We start from the raw sequence: 17,612 nt of genomic DNA on the forward strand, positions 1-17,612 counted from the left end.
CCTTGGAATAAAGTACAATTAGTGTGAAAGAGAAAGGCAAACGCTCTTCTTTTAATTTCTTGAGCATAAACCAAGATGTGCATCGATCTTGCAACTTGTACCATGCCAAGCCTAGATTATGAAGAAAGTGTACCAGATATATTTAAAGATTTGCTTTATAATAAAGAATAGTGGAGTTTTTAATTTTATTAGCTTATTGGAGATGATTGTAGCAAAGCTTGTAATAACTACTCCCTTTGTCTCTTTTTAACTATCATTCTCATTTTCCGAGAAGTCAAATACACTCATCTTTGACCACATATATATAAAAAATACTAATATCATAAGTCATAATTAGTATCATCATTAGGTAGATCATTGAATCTATTTTCATAGAACTTATTTGAAGATACTAATGTTTCTAATATTTCTACAAACCTAGTTAAACTTAAGAAAGTTTGACCAGTATGCTTTGCATAACGACAGTTAATAGGGATAGAGGGAGTAGGGCTTAAATTCAAATTTATGGGGCAATATTCAAAGTCATTAGTGTGTAGTGAATCAAGCGCTGTTAGAATCATATTCTGCAATACTTTAAAAAGTTATTGATTAAATCTACAAAATATTTAATGATAGCTGAGTTTAGGAAGGATATTCAAAGCATATTTTTACCCCTTGCTTATTTTCTTCCTTATAGACAGCTACTCTTGAAAAGTCACAATGCTTATTTTCTTCCTTAGAGCATCTCCAAGAGCCTTTCTAAATCTTACTCTCTAAATCATCATTTAAAGAGCTATTTGCATAAAAATCGCTTTCTATATTTTTTTACTTTCCAACAGTTTTGCTAAATCTCATGCGCACTCTAGAGAGTCTTTCTCGTCTTCTATATTTGGCTAGTGAAAAACCCGGAATAGACAATGACTATATTTGGATGACCATTTAGAGAAGCTATTGGATGATACTTTTCACCAAAATTGCTATTTCTAGCATTTAGGAAGAATATACAAAGTCTCTTGGAGATGCTCTTAGAGACATATGCACAAATCTTTCAGATTTTGTCGCTTTCTTTGAACATATCAATAAGTGTACCGCTACTACTCTTGCCAAATCTTTCAACCAAAAATGTCGGCAAATCTTTTACCGTTTCCTAGCCACAATATTTTGCATGCTTTTTACCTATCACATGACTTCTTATCGTATGAAGTGTGTGATAGCTTATGTAGAAGAAATAGAAATAATGAACTTTTCTTCTTCAATTGGTCCCCGGAAGTCATAGAAGTTGGAAGGACAACTCATATCTCAGCTATCTCATACAAGTCCACTTCAGCATTTTGTCTAGAGAGAGAGAGAGAGTAGAGAGACAAAAGAAGGGCAAACTCTTGTTTTCATGTTAGGTTCAGATGAATTAATTAGGAGGTATGCTCCTGGGACTCACCCATGCGCTTATTCATCTCTCTCTCGCGCACACTTTCTTTCTCCCTTTTTCTCACATTAGTTGGTGTAAACCGAGTAGATATGAGCAACGGGCTGGCCCGGCCCGGCCCGCAGGCCACCGGGCCGTGCCTCCACAAGCCACCGTGCCTGCCTGACGGCCCAGGCACGACCCGTGGGCCGATTTTCGGGTCGGGCCGGCCCGTGGCCCGCTATATAAAAAATACCAAATTTAATACAGTATTTAACAAAGCATAAGTACATTACATTCAAGTCACAAATATTAATACTTCACAATTCACATAACACAATATACTCTCAGATCATATTTCACTTGCCAAAAGTCACAAGTCACAGAACCTGATACTTCAAGTTTCACAAATTTCCTAATACAGGACCATTACCGTGCCTACTGTTAAAAGCGGGTCGTGCCGTGCCGGCCAGCGGGCCGAGGAGTCGGCCCAAGCACGGCCCGCTACGTGCTTTGGGCTGGCCCGGGCCCAATTAAGATCGGGCCGTGCCGTGCTCGGACCGGGCCAAATCACCGTGCTTTGGGCCGTGCCTTTGGCCCGCGGGCTGCATGCTCAACTCTAAAACCGAGCTAGGGTGGCGGTGGCTTAGCACACAATGTGTGCGGAGGAGCTGTGCCTTTGGGGGGCCGATCACAAAGGGGGACCGTGATGGTTCGTTGTTAAGGGCATGGAACAGCATGTTGGGTGAGAACTTGGGTAGTGACTTTGACATGGAGGGACACACACGACGGCAGTGGCCTGGCATGGAAGGGGTGCTCACGTGGTGAAGGCGGCTTGACGTGGAGGGGGCGCATGGGCAACAGTAGCTATGGCTTGGTTCGGAGGAGATGGTGCACACTACGGCTACTACTGCTCAGCGTGGAGGTCGGTGCACACAGTGGTGGACGTACTGGTGGTGGTTATGGCAGGAGGGGAGGGCGCACGCCACTGCAGCCATAGTTCGATGGCTTAGGCCCTGTTTAGGTCCCCACCCAAAATTTTTTCATCCATCACATCGAATCTTTAGACACATGCATGAAACATTAAATATACATAAAAAAATAAACTAATTACACAGTTTGGTTGAAAATCGCGAGACGAATCTTTTAAGCCTAGTTACTCCATGATTAGCCTTAAGTGCTACAGTAACCCACATGCGCTAATGATAGATTAATTATGCTTAATAGATTTGTCTTGCAGTTTCCTGACGAGCTATGTAATTTGTTTTTTTATTAGTTTCTAAAAACCCCTCCCGACATCCTTCCGACACATTCGATGTGACACCCAGAAAATTTTTATCAACCATCTAAACAGGCCCTTACAATGGGCGATAATGAAGCCGTAGTGACTAGGTGACAAGATTATTTTTTAATTCCCCGCACGTTGCTGCGGGATTTTCTGACAAATAAATTATTATATACATAGCATTACTATATGGTATTCTGTATATTATGTATGTATACATATATATGAATTTGACTTTCATGTATTTTATTATATTAAATCTAGTAAAAAAATTGCTAAGCTAATAGAAGGAAAACTAATATTTAGTTGTATTATAGAGAAATTGATGATGAAACAAATAGTGTATGTACATGACTTGTATATTAATAGATTAAAAATTTAAAGTATTTCATTTTTTTTACATGATATAGATGACATGGTCATCTTTTGTAATTAATATGGGATGATATGGACTTATTGCGGAATGATGTGGACACCTTGTATGAAGAGATAGAACATTTAATGGGTCACGAACAACTCCAACAGTTTGCTAAAAGTACTTGGCATCGTAGGATTTTTGCCAAAATCACAAAAAACAGCCTCCAACAAGTTGGCAGAACTACTTGGCAATTTTGTGAGCTTGGCAAAATTATCCCTTCACTTGGCAAATATGCCAAGTCCGAGAGCGTCTCCAAGGGTTTTGCATTTGAGGTTTGCATTTGAGTAATTTGCCAAAAAGCTCTAAAAGAGGTATCCAACGGTTTTGCATTTGGAGTTTGCAATTTGGGCAACTTGGCAAATGAGGGAGCAAGCTGGGCAAAAATGCCAAGCTGTGGATGACTTTGCAAACCCGATCGCGCGAGCAAAGTCACGCGCGAGGAAAGCACGCGCGCCTGGAGACCTTCTATTTTTATCATTTACCAAGTCCAAATGCCAATTCCCTTGGAGATGACCTATTTTTATCTTTGCATTTTGTTATGAGAGTTTGCAAATAGCAACAAATGCCAAATCAATTTGCCAAAGCCTTTGGAGATGCTCTCACTTGGCATCACGTGTGTCACAATTTGCCAACTAGTTTTGCCAACTTATTGGAGGCTCAATTTTGTGATTTTGGCAAAAATCCTAGAATGCCAAGTTCTTTTGCCAAGCCCAAATAGCAAACGGTTGGAGAAGACCTCTTTTTTCACTTGGCATTTGGTTTTGAGACTTGGTAAAACTATAGATTTGCCAATTGAGTTTTAGCAAACTATTGGAGTTGGGAATGATGTGGACACCTTGTATGAATAAAGAATTCATCTGGTAGGGTTTAGTATACGATTTGCTTAAATTAATAGCCTTTTGCGATTTTTGGCGATTGACTCAGTAAAATTGTTGGTAAAAAATCAATTTTAAGAGACAGATGCAAACTAAATTAAATTGTCGGCCTATAAATGCCTCATTTTTACAATCAGTGTGGTGTAGTAAACACTAGGTACCAGCCGATCTTTTTTTTGTTGACGGCAAGTACAATAACATGAATTTTGTGTTCGTTATAGGAAAAAAAATCTACACTCTATTCGTTTGTGTTTTTCTCTCAAAACAAATCAACAGACACTAATTTCAGCTATGACTTATCAGTCAAGCGAACAATATAAAGACTTTTCCGTATTATAACATTCTAAAGTAGCGAATCGTTTTGCAGTTTTCCACAAGCTAACCTTGAAAGTTGTTGCCGTCATGCATGCATGTGATCCAAGTGAGACTACTTGAGAGAATATCCAAAGCATCTCCGTTCATTACGGAGACTTCCAGTCATCTATGTTGCTTTCCTTCGAAGATGCCATGTTGAAAGAAGTGCTTATGCACGATCATATGTCCTTGTTGATACGTGAGCATCAGAGAGATATGACAAGTGGTCACATCAATGACACCTTGTTAAACTCAAATAATTGAGATGAAAAGTTGTTGCTTCACATGCATGGCTTATCATATCAAGAGATAAGTTATACACGGAGCTAGTTGGTCAAACGAGGCAAAAGATATGATACAACACTCTTGCTTCGTTCTTGTTATTTATTTTATATAAACTAATTTGATTGGCTACGGCAAAATTGTGACTGCAGCCAACGCATGTAACACCCAAAATTTGTTTTTCAATAAATAGAAATTAATTTGATTTACTTAAGGCCTTGTTTAGTTTCAAAAAATTTTGCAAAATCGACACTGTAGCACTTTTGTTTGTATTTGACAAAAATTGTCCAATCATAGACTAACTAGTCTCAAAAGATTCGTCTCGTCAATTTCGACCAAACTGTGCAATTAGTTTTTATTTTTATCTATATTTAATACTCTATGCATGCGTCTAAAGATTCGATGTGACGGGGAATCTGGAAAATTTTGTAAAATTTTTTGAGAACTAAACAAGGCCTAAGTATTTTTGTGAGCATTTAATCTTGTAAATAAATAAATTTTGTGAAAATAATACCCATCATAAGGTTAAGAACATATTTTTGCATTTATACTGATCATTGCTTTACTATTGTGCTGTGTAGTTTTATTCAAGCTCAAATATGTTTTAAATTCTTTTGAAAATGCTTTGGAAAAAAAGCTTTACAAAAAAAGAGGAAGAACTCCCCCCCCCTCACCGGTTGCTTGGCCCCACATGCCAGCTCTATCCCTTACCTCTCCTTCGTGCCGAACGACGCGGACGGCACCGCTCTTCGTGGCCGCGCGAGGACCGAGCCGTGCCACAAGACCAAGCCCCCCCTTGATCCACATCCCCCACGCATGCTCCCGTAACGGACTGAGTCCACCCGCTCGTCCCCACTACGCTAGGCCCCCACCCCTCCGCCATCCAAATAAACCCCACTAGCCTAATTCTCTCACGTCTCCTTGAGTCACGTCATCATCCACTTTTTCTGTTGCCACATATAATAAGAACTCACTCATAAATAATTTCAGTAATGAATGCAGTTATCTACACATAATCATGCACACATACTACTAGCATTATTCTCTCACATGACTTTCTCTCTTCTTCCTCGAAAACCGACTACTAATAATCAAGCTATAAATGACTCGGTAGACTATAGTGAGGATATATTTATATTCCTCCTTCACACCCGCGGCAACGCACGGAGAATCCTTCTAGTTGTTATAAAACATGTTGTCAGCGGTCGACTTTTCCCTCTCCGTCTATCATGATCAACATAGTAGATGAAAGTAGAAGAACAAATAGACACAAGATAGGAAGACTATTCTTTATTCCTCTGAATATTCGTAATTACAACATAGAGCTCCTACGTATACATAGTCATGCCAAGGTCTAAGGTCTAAGAGTTTTGGTAAGAGCCCACATACAAACGGGGATTAGGATTCCTCCTCCTTTCCTTCTAGGATTAAGTCCGTATATTTTACAACACTCCCCCTTGGGCGATTACTACGATATGCACATGCCTCATTAAAAACTCCATCCGAAAACCCAATGAAAAAAACGATTTTTCAAAAAGAGTACGTCGTATTCGTTAATTGCATTGCACATGTTGTCTCATTAAAAACCTTGTGTGAGAAACCTTCAAGTAAAAACTCACATAGGAAAAAAGAGTACAACATTTAATCTTCATGGTCATGTATTCTTCAGGATTTTTATTCTTCATGAATAGATATTTATCTTCATGATTTATGTATAAACTTCAATGTTTTAGCAAATATGATCTGCTTGATTTTTTGTAATTCTAGTGGTTTACCTTTAATGTAGATTCATTAAACTATGCTCTCCCTCATAATGCCAAATTTTGAACTTTATTTTTCAAATCACACACTTCACAAATGTGTGTTTAATTAATGGTATACAGTACCATAATACTATATCTTTCAAAAAGTTGGCTCATAATTCTTCTATGAATTATATGGGTATAAACAAGAACAATATGCTTCACGTATAAATGTTTACCACTTATTAGTTGGGCAAAACAAATAAAAATTATCCTTCAGGGTAATAAATCCTTTCAGAGGATTATGGGGTAAATAATTTATAATATTCAATATCTTCTAGATAGTGCATCAAACTTATAATTCTTGTTTATTAGATTTTAAATTATATATTCGACAAATCTTCGGGACTTTGATTATACCACTAAACAATAAATCCAGTCTTGCATTTGGTATTTAGGGATAATTCAATTACCAAAATCGTCATTATTCTTATACCATCTATGGTATTTAGAGGATATCAAAACGTTATTGCTAGCTTTACAATATACACTTTCTGAGTATTTGTATGATATCTTCATAATATTTAGAATTCCTCATCTTATTTCTTCTCGGGTCTATATTCACTTCAAGGATAAATAGTGCTTGTTAAGAATTGACTGGTAAATCCTTCAAAGATATTCTTATTCTTAGCGAATAATATATCTCTTCTATGAGATACATTCTCTACTACATGAGAGATTATTATGTGATATACATAATAAATTAGTGATATTCACTATAAGGTCATTTAATGACTCTTTTCCTTCTAAGATATGTTCTTTTTGAGACTTTAATATTCATACATGAATATATATTCTACCTTAGACTTCTTAATACTTAGTATGAGATTTAATTTTTATATGTTACGATTTCTGTTCTTGAGAAAATGTATGGATTTTTAGAATCCATTATACTAACTGCATATTTCATATTTATTTATTTTATGTGTCAGAGATATTGCAAAATATTTATTTCTTCTTAGTAGGAGATTCAACCTCAATTGCTTTCTTCATTGACCCGATATAATCGCTTCAAGCGACTTTGCCATGGACTTTGTTTTCTAGATCTGGGTTCTCATAAGAGAAATATTTGCAATTATAGAGGTAGTGTCGACGAAAGCTAGTCGGCAGTCTACCTTGAGGTATACCACGGTAGTAGTTTATCGGTAGACAGGTGCGCAAGCTATGAACTCGATGGTGACGCAAGACACAGACAAGGATTTTATCCAGGTTTGGCCGCCGTGTGGGCGTAATACCTACATCCTGCGTCTGATTGTATTGATATGAGATGTGTTGAATCTCTGACTTGTGTTGTCTGTCCTCTAGAGGACCCCTACCCCTCCTTATATATCGTGAAGGGACAGAGTTACAAGTAAAGTATTCTATTTGTTACAATATCTTCTAGCCTTGCGGTGCACGTCTTCATCTTGTGGGCCAGGCCACCTCTGATGGTGCGGCCCGTGTCGACTCATGAGGGTATTGGGGTTTATACCCCCACAGCTAGTCCCCGAGCTCTATGTATTATGATATAACACGCCTTCTTGAGCTTCTTCGACCAGTGAGGCTTGACGTCTCCGTCTAGTAGGAAAATCGCCCGAACAGTTGACAGATGATCAATGTCGATATCGAAGAAGCAGGTTATTCGAATAATACATGATGCTCTTGAGAAAAAAGATTTCTTTCCTCATGAAGTGTGCCCACTTTACTTTTCTGAAAAGTATAGACCTTAAAAAGCAAGCATATTCACCGTAAGGTGAAGTGTGCCCACTTAGTCCCCGAGCTTAATAGTAGGTGACAAAAGCACATGGTGCCAAGGTCTAAAAACAAAAATCCTCTTCAAATTTCTGATACTAACATGTATCGCTAGATGCATCGTACCGATATAGTCCCCGAGCTTGCTGGAAGGCGAAGTATGAGCCTTGTAGCAACGTCTAAAAAATTAAAATCACCCCTCAGTTATATATGAGTCCAATTCATATGTAACTTAGAAGAGCAGTCCCCAAGCTATGGTCGGAGAATAATTGAAGCAAGTCCCGAGCACAGCGTAGGGAGTGATTGATGAGTCCCCGAGCACGGTTGGGAATGTAAACATGCTTGGTGGTCGGTACAGTTCCTAAGCACGACGTAGGGACTGGTGTATAAGTCTTCGAGCGTGGTTGGGAATATAGACGTGCTCGGTGGTCGGCACAGTCCTTGAGCACAGTGTAGAGACTAATCGACAAGTCCCCGAGTGTGGTTGCGAACGTAAACGTGCTCGGTGGTCGGAGCAGTTCCCAAGCACAGCGTAGGGGATGGTCGACGAGTCCTCGAGCATAGCTTGTTGACTGGGCCAAACTCCTAAAAAATAAATATAGAAAATAGGTAGTACATAATGTATAAATAAACACTAGATAAAAAATCAGCATTGAGATAAGTTTTTAGATTTTTTGTTTTATTAAAATTAGCACGAGTAGTTAATTCATCCTAGAGCTTGTTCCAGCTCTGTTCTAGCCAACAATATAGAGCATGAGGTGCGGAACCTAGGCACGTATAGGATTACCAGCCTCACCAAAGAGCTACTGCTGACCACGTGGAACGTAGAGGGCGGATCTTGTGCACGTGTATGGAGTCAGAGACAGTGCCGACTCTGGAAAACTCATGTAGGAGAAAAAACTAGTTGGCTAAAAAAGTTGTTTCGAGGGATAATCATGTCAAGGATATTATATAAAATATTATGCCAAAAATAAATAAAATATTAGAAGTACACTTATCTTTAGACGGAAGTCTGGTCAGTGGCGACAAATTGTCTGGCCCTCGAGCTTTTCGACGTGTTGTCATGACGGTGGTCGCAGTTGTTGTTGCGCCGTTCTTCGCGGAAATTATTATTGCGACGGGTGGTCAGAGCAAGTAGGCCCAACAACTTGGTCGATAGACCGAGCAAGTTGGCGTCGTTGATCTACCTCCCTTTGTAGCAGGGAAGCGGGTGACACGTTGTCGGCGTGGTCAGAGATATTGCTGGAGTGGTTGGAGCCATAGCGAGCGTGGTTGGAGCCGCGGCCGACGTCGATGAAAAAGTGATTGGCATAGATCGGATCTACGCCTCCTCCATAGTCATGGCAGTGAAGCTGTTGAAGCCGATGGTCTAGGTGATCTAGCCGACGGTGAACGTGAAGCCACCCGCCACGACCGTGAAGTTGGGGATGATCACCATCTGGTTCGTGTGAGAAGTTGTACGCACACCCCCTACCTAGCGTGCCACCGTCGACGAAAGCTAGTCAGCAGTCTACCTTGGGAAATACCCACAGTAGTAGTTTATCGGCAGACAGGTGCGCAATCTACAAACTCGATGGTGACGCAAGACACAGACAAGGATTTTATCTAGGTTTGGCCGCCGTGTGGGCGTAATACCTACGTCCTGCGTCTGATTGTATTGATCTGAGATGTGTTGAATTCTCTGACTTGTGTTGTCTGTCCTCTAGGGGACCCCTACCCCTCCTTATATATCGTGAAGGGATAGAGTTACAAGTAAAGAATTCTATTTGGTATAATATCTTTTAGCCTTGCGGTGTACGTCGACCAACGTCGTGCGCCGCACGTCTTCATCTTGTGGGCTAGGCCACCTCTGATGGTGCGGTCCATGTCAACTCATGAGGGTATAGGGGTTTATACCCCCACAGGTAGTGTTTTCGACAACTATTATTTTATCCTAATACTCTCACAATGTGAGATTATCCTATCTCTTTGTTATTTTCAAAACAAGAGATAATTTATTGTTCTGCATTCTCAACACTATGATGCGCGCGCATGTGTTGGATTTCATCTTTATGATGATCCTCTTCATAAGATGCCTAACCTTCTTCATGAGGTGCTCTCTTCGTGAGAATGGAAGAGTTTATTCTTATTTCATTTAACAAGTATACACTAAACTAGAAATCATAGGCGTCCCTATAGATTTTAGTTTCATAGTATACATTTAGTTTACTACTAGTAAATATAACTTCTTGTTTATAACTTCAAATTACTCCTCATTTTCTAAAATATCTAGCATATGCTCTGCTTCATGCTTGACAAGAGCATTAGTCAAACTATTGTTTGATTTAGTGCATAATACTATTCCTCCTTCAAGCTTCAAGGAATATTTTCTCTTAAGATTATTTTCCTTCCATGAAAATAATATTTGGCATTCAACATAGGCTTTCTCCCCCTAATGGCAATATTAGATCTTTAATAGCATACTTCAAAAGAAATCCCCTATGATGGGCTTAAAATACTTCAAATTCATGTATCTCCAACTACAAGTGGAGCCATTCATATATGCTATGATAAATTTTTATGTAAAATATTCACGCACATATTTAAATATGGGGGTTATTATACATTATATGTAGTGAGCTAGAATTTATAAAGTGCACTTAAGAATGTTCAGCATTCTACGAAATTAAGGATATTCTCCCTTGATTTGCACATATCATAGTTTATAAAACTATTTTATTATCTAGCTTCTTTATTCTTTAGCCTAAAAAATTGATCCAAGTACTCATACATAAAAAAATGGACCATACATTTCAAATGTATAAAATACGCAACATTCAACTTTACATGGAACTTCTTCAAGAATTTTCTAATTGCCATTAATGCAATATCCTCAAATGCTTTTTCTTAATAAATCCCAAATCATCTAGTGTTATCCACCATCTTAATTCCACAATAATTTATCCCTTCAATTGGGTTACTTCTCCATTTAGCTAATTTTAGATTAACTCACTCCTCCTAATCTTAAGCCGCTTGGCCATAGAACAATATATTGCTTATGTATGCAACACATGAAAAGCAAAATATTTCTTAGTTCAACGGGAATTATATAGACATAGCTTACTAGCTAGCCAATCTAATTATAGGAAGAGTACAAGGTAGCTACTAGCTACAAATTTAGCTTCTTCTATGCTAATATCCATGCAGGAGTGAAGATACTTGTAGCTCGATGGGAGCACAACATAGTAATACACATTCAAGTATAACGTGAAATGCTAGTATTCAATCCAACATAATAGATAACAATAAAATGCAAAGCTACAGGCTTACATGCAATTAGTGCAATGTAGAGAGAATTAACATAGCCAGAAAAGTCACGACTAGAACTTCAAGTCCTTATACATGCACTTAAAGATAGATTTAGGAAGGCTATGCCTACTAAATATATATTATCCCTATTTTCTTATGCCTTTACTGGAAATTCCTCCCCCTTTTCATGCCATAATTACTTCAAGTAGTAATATGCTTTATGCATCATCTATGATTAATCATTTCAAATGTTCCATAGAATTTAATCATACTTCTAGTATTCAATGGTTGTGGCATGAAATACACATGTCGCATGTACTATTTAATGCAGAGCAACATATTTGGGGTAGGACATAAACTTCTAGTTTTTTGAGCTGAAGTATTGAATACTTACCCCCTTTTCATGCCATAATTACTTCAAGTAGTAATATGCTTCATGCATCATCTATGATTAATCATTTCAAATGTTCCATAGAATTTAATCATACTTCTAGTATTCAATGGTTGTGGCATGAAATACACATGTTGTGTGTACTATTCAATGTAGAGCAACATATTTGGGGTAGGACATAAACTTCTAGTTTTTTGACCTGAAGTATTGAATACTTAGTTTATGGATTATACAATTTCTTGGCTAAATTGATCCTTCCGAGATAAGTTCATATGCTAGTATAGTCCAATCGTTCATGTGCTTCTAGGAAATTCCCTTCTACCTACATGGTAGTATTGCACAAAGAACAATAACCTTCATGGTTAATAAGGCTTCTTTGTGGATAAAAATAATGCAAAACTTATTTAGATAGGCAAAATAAACAATTGTTTATATGTGAAACATATAATTCTAATTCATTCCATATAAGATTGACACATATTACTGCAAGTAAAAATTGCAACTAAGAATATTAAATACTTGATATTAGTCTTCAAGCTAATAAAATAATCATTCACTCTTCTATGAATTTATGAAATCCACTTAATTCAACGGAAATTAAAACTTAAAGCACTGCCACCATTAATACTTCTAGATAGTAATTTTAGAGACAAAATAAATATATAAGCACAGAATTTAAGTTCTTCTTCTAGAGAAACCTTAAAAATTCATTATCCATTCTTACATGTCTTAGCTTCTATGCTTGACATTTAGCAGCTTCATGCATGCTTTATTTCATAGTAGTGATATGTAATAATGATTCTTCTAGGAGTAAAACATAGGTATATCATATATCCTGGTTCAGAAAGCTATCTAAAAATTATAACTCAACTTCTATTTGAGTATTTTCTGATGATAAAGTTTACTTCATGTATTATATTGCTCTTTGATATTCTATATACAAGAGAAATTTCTTTGAGAATATTCACCGACAAAATCTTATTTACCATCATGTCTTCTATGATATTTAATACAAAGCTTTGGGAAATTGTATTTGTTTGTAGAGCAGCATATATATCTCATAGGGTGGGACATATTCTAAAATTTTTCACGCATTGAGTCCCACAAGACCTTGGAGATTTATTATGGTCATATACTCATTCTTGAGAGTAGTACTACGAACTATAGTGCCTGAGTCTACTACACTTCGGTGGTAGTAGAATATCCTACTAGGATTTAAAAATGACCATTGTTATATAATTATGTCATTCAAAACAAATCCAGGATATTCCTTTTCATGAATGTATGCATATATATTATTATAATTAGAATCATTATGTGCATATAAGTTTACTGCATGTAAACAAGTAGCAAGGTGCAAAAAGATAGTGGATAGTTATACAAAATATTCTTAGAAGCATCCTATCATTTTTCAGGATTATGGTATAAATATAAATTTTCAGAATTAATATCAACCATTCATTCATCCCAAAATTCATTATGCTAGAAAAATAAATATGAGCCTCTTAAAGGTGATAAGTCTAAGGTGATAAAGAGACCTCATATATCTTATACCATGTTTTTAATGCAATCATTCAAGATTTTGTTCTTGCAATTACATGGTATATAATTCATAGTGTGTGATAATAACGCATCCAAAAGAGCATAAGCATATCAACACATCACATATATATAAGCAAGAAATAGATACTATATAAATTTATATCACAAATAATATTACCGCCAAAATACCCAAATACACTTTTCTCCAAGATTCTTTTTAATTCCCGAGAGTTTCTCTAGTTGCTTAAATTTTCATAATCGATAACCCAAATGTTCTTTAATTAGCCCACCTCCTTCTGTTGGTCTGCTAGTCCATGTCCCTATTCAGCCTGCTTGGCGTAGATTATATGTGACAGGGAGTGCCACTGCTCTTTGTGCAGCACTAGTAATAACAGATCCTAAAAGATCTTACATGCTACATGGATATGACCATGGGTGGAAGCAACAACATGGTTATGAGCCTCAAAATTTGATTCTATCAGCAACTGCAGGCCTCAATGAGCACAATATCAGTGTATGACACTGCTATATTTATCACATCATGCTGCTTTCAAATACGGCGGAAGAGCAACTACAGGTTGTGTTAGGGCTCTGTTGACACCGTTTTTAGGCACGTGTCCAGGATGGCAGGATAAGATGATAGTATGTGGTTTACGGGATGAGTTGCCGATGAGGATGGTTGCCGATAAAGGAGAGGTTGGACGTGACTAAGTTTACAGGTGATGATGTGTCTGTGCCGATGACTATGATGAGGAGGTCTGCCGATGACCGTGGCGAAAGAGTCTGCCGATGATACAGAGGGGGAGTCTGGAAGCTGCTGATCGGGTTGTGGAAGAGTTTCAGTTTGTCACGAGGGATAACTGAGTTATTTCCTTATTTGTTTAAATCGTTTTGTATGCGGATTCCGTGTAATTTAGAATTCGAATTCTGGTCGTGTTTAGTTATAGCTCTTTGAACAGGGTATAAATATGGACCCTAGGGCTTTGTAATGAGCTATCTATCAATCAATCAAACATACGTTTTTACTCATATTCCAGCATCTACTTTTCGACGACTTCGTCATACTTTTTCCTTTTGTTACGAGTTCTTAGGAATTCGTCGACTTAAGCTCGGCGTGTTCTCGAGTTCCGCGTGAGTACCTCTTAGCCGTGACATCCGGGCGCATCGCTGTTGTCAGGACTAAAGTATTTGAGTTATCACCTTTGCCGATAGTAAGGTCAAATCGGCTGGCACGCCTTAACGTTTGAATCGGGTATTAGCCCTTTGTGTTTGCAGATCAGCTTTGCATCAACACATCTTTTGGCACGCCTAGTGGGACCAAATTCAAGATCAAGATCAACATGTCGATCTCTGACCTCGATCAGGAGAACGTCATCCCCGTGACGGAGGCCAATCTCAAGGACGAGCAGAAGCAGAATATTGCCCAAGCCATGGAAGAGTTCAAGCTGCAATGCCTGAGGTCTTTCAGCATAAGCAGGAGCGGCGAGGTGATTCAGAAAGATGCACTGCCGGCACCACGGCAGGTCACCTTCGAAGCCAATCCTGGCAAGCTTCAAGATATGGTTGACAGTGCTATCAACCGAGCTTTGATCAACCAAGCCGGCGTACTGTCTAATACGGTTTTCAATGCCGTGGCAAGAACTTTCAAGGAAGGACAAATCCCACCAGATTATGTGGGCCCCTCTCATCATCAGCCAACAGCACCAGAGGTCACGGTTCCATCGGCTGCTTTGACGGCTGCAAGTGCACAATCTGCCGTCCCTCCAAGTACATCGGGAGCTACTGGTGCACTATCTGTGCCGATGACAACCAACCCACAAACTTCAAGTGGGCAGAATAAACTGACAACAGACATGTTGGCATCGGCAATGTCAGGGTTGACTCTTCCTCCTAACTGGTGGGGTTATGGTATGCCTCCAGAATTGACACCGGGAACATCACAAATAGCTGACATGAGGGGCAAGACTCCTATGACATCGGCACCTCCCAATGCGCCGGTGAACCAGAGTCCTCGGTATACCACAACTACTACTGCAAGGCCTCACACTGGAAATCCTCAAGATTCAATGTTCCAAATGCCTAATGCATCGGCAGATTCAATGCTGATGCAACAGAGGTCTATGGCACAGTCGGGGTATGTCAATTCAATGATGGTACCCAATTACCAATCATCGGCAGCACCTATGCCGATGAACGCCAATAATAGACGGCTTGGACAGCAAGTCTCTCCACAGTCACCCCAGCAGAGTTATCAGACTACAGGGTTCCAGCAAGGACAGGTCTATCCCGGGTTCCAAGGTCAGGGGATTCCCAACCAGCCAATGAATTTCGGACAACAACTCGGGGGACAACAACTCGGGGGGCAGCAGTTCGGTGGTCCGCAGATTGGTGGTCAAATAATCAACCCAGTGTTCCGTGCAGATCACGTCCCGAACAGACACGTGGAGGTTCGCCACCAAGTGCCAGATCCGCAGCCGCCTCATCGGCAGGATGCCGACGCGTATTGGGCCGATAAGATTGCTGAAGTAATGAGGGAACAATTTGGGATAAAACCCAAAGTCAACACGTACTCTTATCGGACACCGTATCCTCCCGCATATGATTTGATCCCGCTTCCACATCGGTATAAGGTACCGGATTTTACCAAGTTTTTCGGGCAGGATGATACGTCAACCATGGAGCATGTCAACAGGTTCATCATTCAATGTGGAGAGGCTGGTAACAGGGACGAATTGAGGGTTCGTCTATTTTCATCATCATTGTCTGGATCGGCCTTTACTTGGTTTGTATCATTACCTCCCAACTCAGTGATTACTTGAGCCGATCTGGAGAAACAATTCCACAAATACTTCTTCTCCGGGGTTCATGAGAAGAAGATCACCGACTTGGTCAAGTTGAGACAGCGCAATGATGAATCAGTTGAAGGTTTCGTGCAGAGGATACGGGAAGTTAAGAATAAATGCTACAGTCTGGTTCTAGATGATCGGCAGCTAGCCGATTTGGCTTTCCAGGGTTTATTGCCACACATCAGGGATAAGTATGCTTCTCAGGAGTTTGAAAGCTTAAGTCATTTGGTGCAGAGGATTTCTGATCAAGACATCAAGCCTTTCGAGCCCAAAACAGCATGGAACAAGAAAGTATCGTTTGTTGATGAAGCAACGAGCTCCGATTCTGATGAGGAACCAGTCATCGGCTTGGCAGAGTGGGTCAAAAACAAGAAGCCAATGTCTTGTCCTTTTGGGCAGAAAGAACCAGAAAAGTTCGCTTTCGACACCGCTAAGGCCGATAAGATATTTGATTTTCTACTCCAGGAAGGTCAGATCAAGCTGTCTCCTAATCATGTGATCCCATCAACTGAGGAGTTGAAGAGGATGAGATATTGCAAGTGGCATAATGCAACTTCTCATGACACTAATGAATGCAAAGTGTTCAGACAACAGCTGCAATCGGCAATAGAATCCGGGAGGATCAAGTTTGACAGTTCCAAGACCCAGAAGCCGATGAAGATAGACCAACATCCTTTCCCGACAAACATGTTGGATGCCAAGGGGAAGGCCAAGGTTTAACATCGGAAACAGCCGAGAAAAGTGCATCGGTAGATCCTCAGCATCAAGTTACTACTGCCGATGCAAAAAGTAAGGGCTTAGTCCAGGAAGGAACCAGTTCGGGTAGGCCCCCTCGGTCTGGTATTGTTATAACTCATAGAAGACCTCGAGAGAACTGGCAGCAACGGGAAAATCAGTATCGGCGCCAGCAAGAAGATTATCGCCAGCAAGAAGATTACCGACGGGAAGAAGAAAGACGCCGACAGGAGTGGAATCGACATAGAGATCATTGGAACTGCCCGTTCTTCATCCATTGTTGGGAAGAAAATATTAAGCTTCCCACTGTCAGAGATTGTCCTGAGTGCAATGGTTATGATCGGTACGACAGGACTGATCGGCGTTATCATGATGACAATCGGCGATTTAATGGGCCGATCAGAGGAAGAGCATCAGTTCATGATCGGCTGGGGGGCAGGCTCAGCGTGCACGATAGGCTTGGCAATCGTGTCCAATATTTTCCCAGAAACCAGGAAGAACTCGAGGAGATGGCTAATGCGCGGGTTCCCGATGAGTTCGTATTTTGCAGGGATGCTAACACACATCGTATGGAGTCAAGGGAGAATCGACGCCCGGCAGCAAGGCAAAAGCCACTTCCTCCATGGTGCCCTAAAGGATTAACCAAGACATAGAAAAGGAGATTGCAACGTGAAAGGCAAGA

Source organism: Sorghum bicolor, chromosome 2 (assembly GCF_000003195.3).
Source record: "Sorghum bicolor cultivar BTx623 chromosome 2, Sorghum_bicolor_NCBIv3, whole genome shotgun sequence".
NCBI lineage: Eukaryota > Viridiplantae > Streptophyta > Magnoliopsida > Poales > Poaceae > Sorghum > Sorghum bicolor.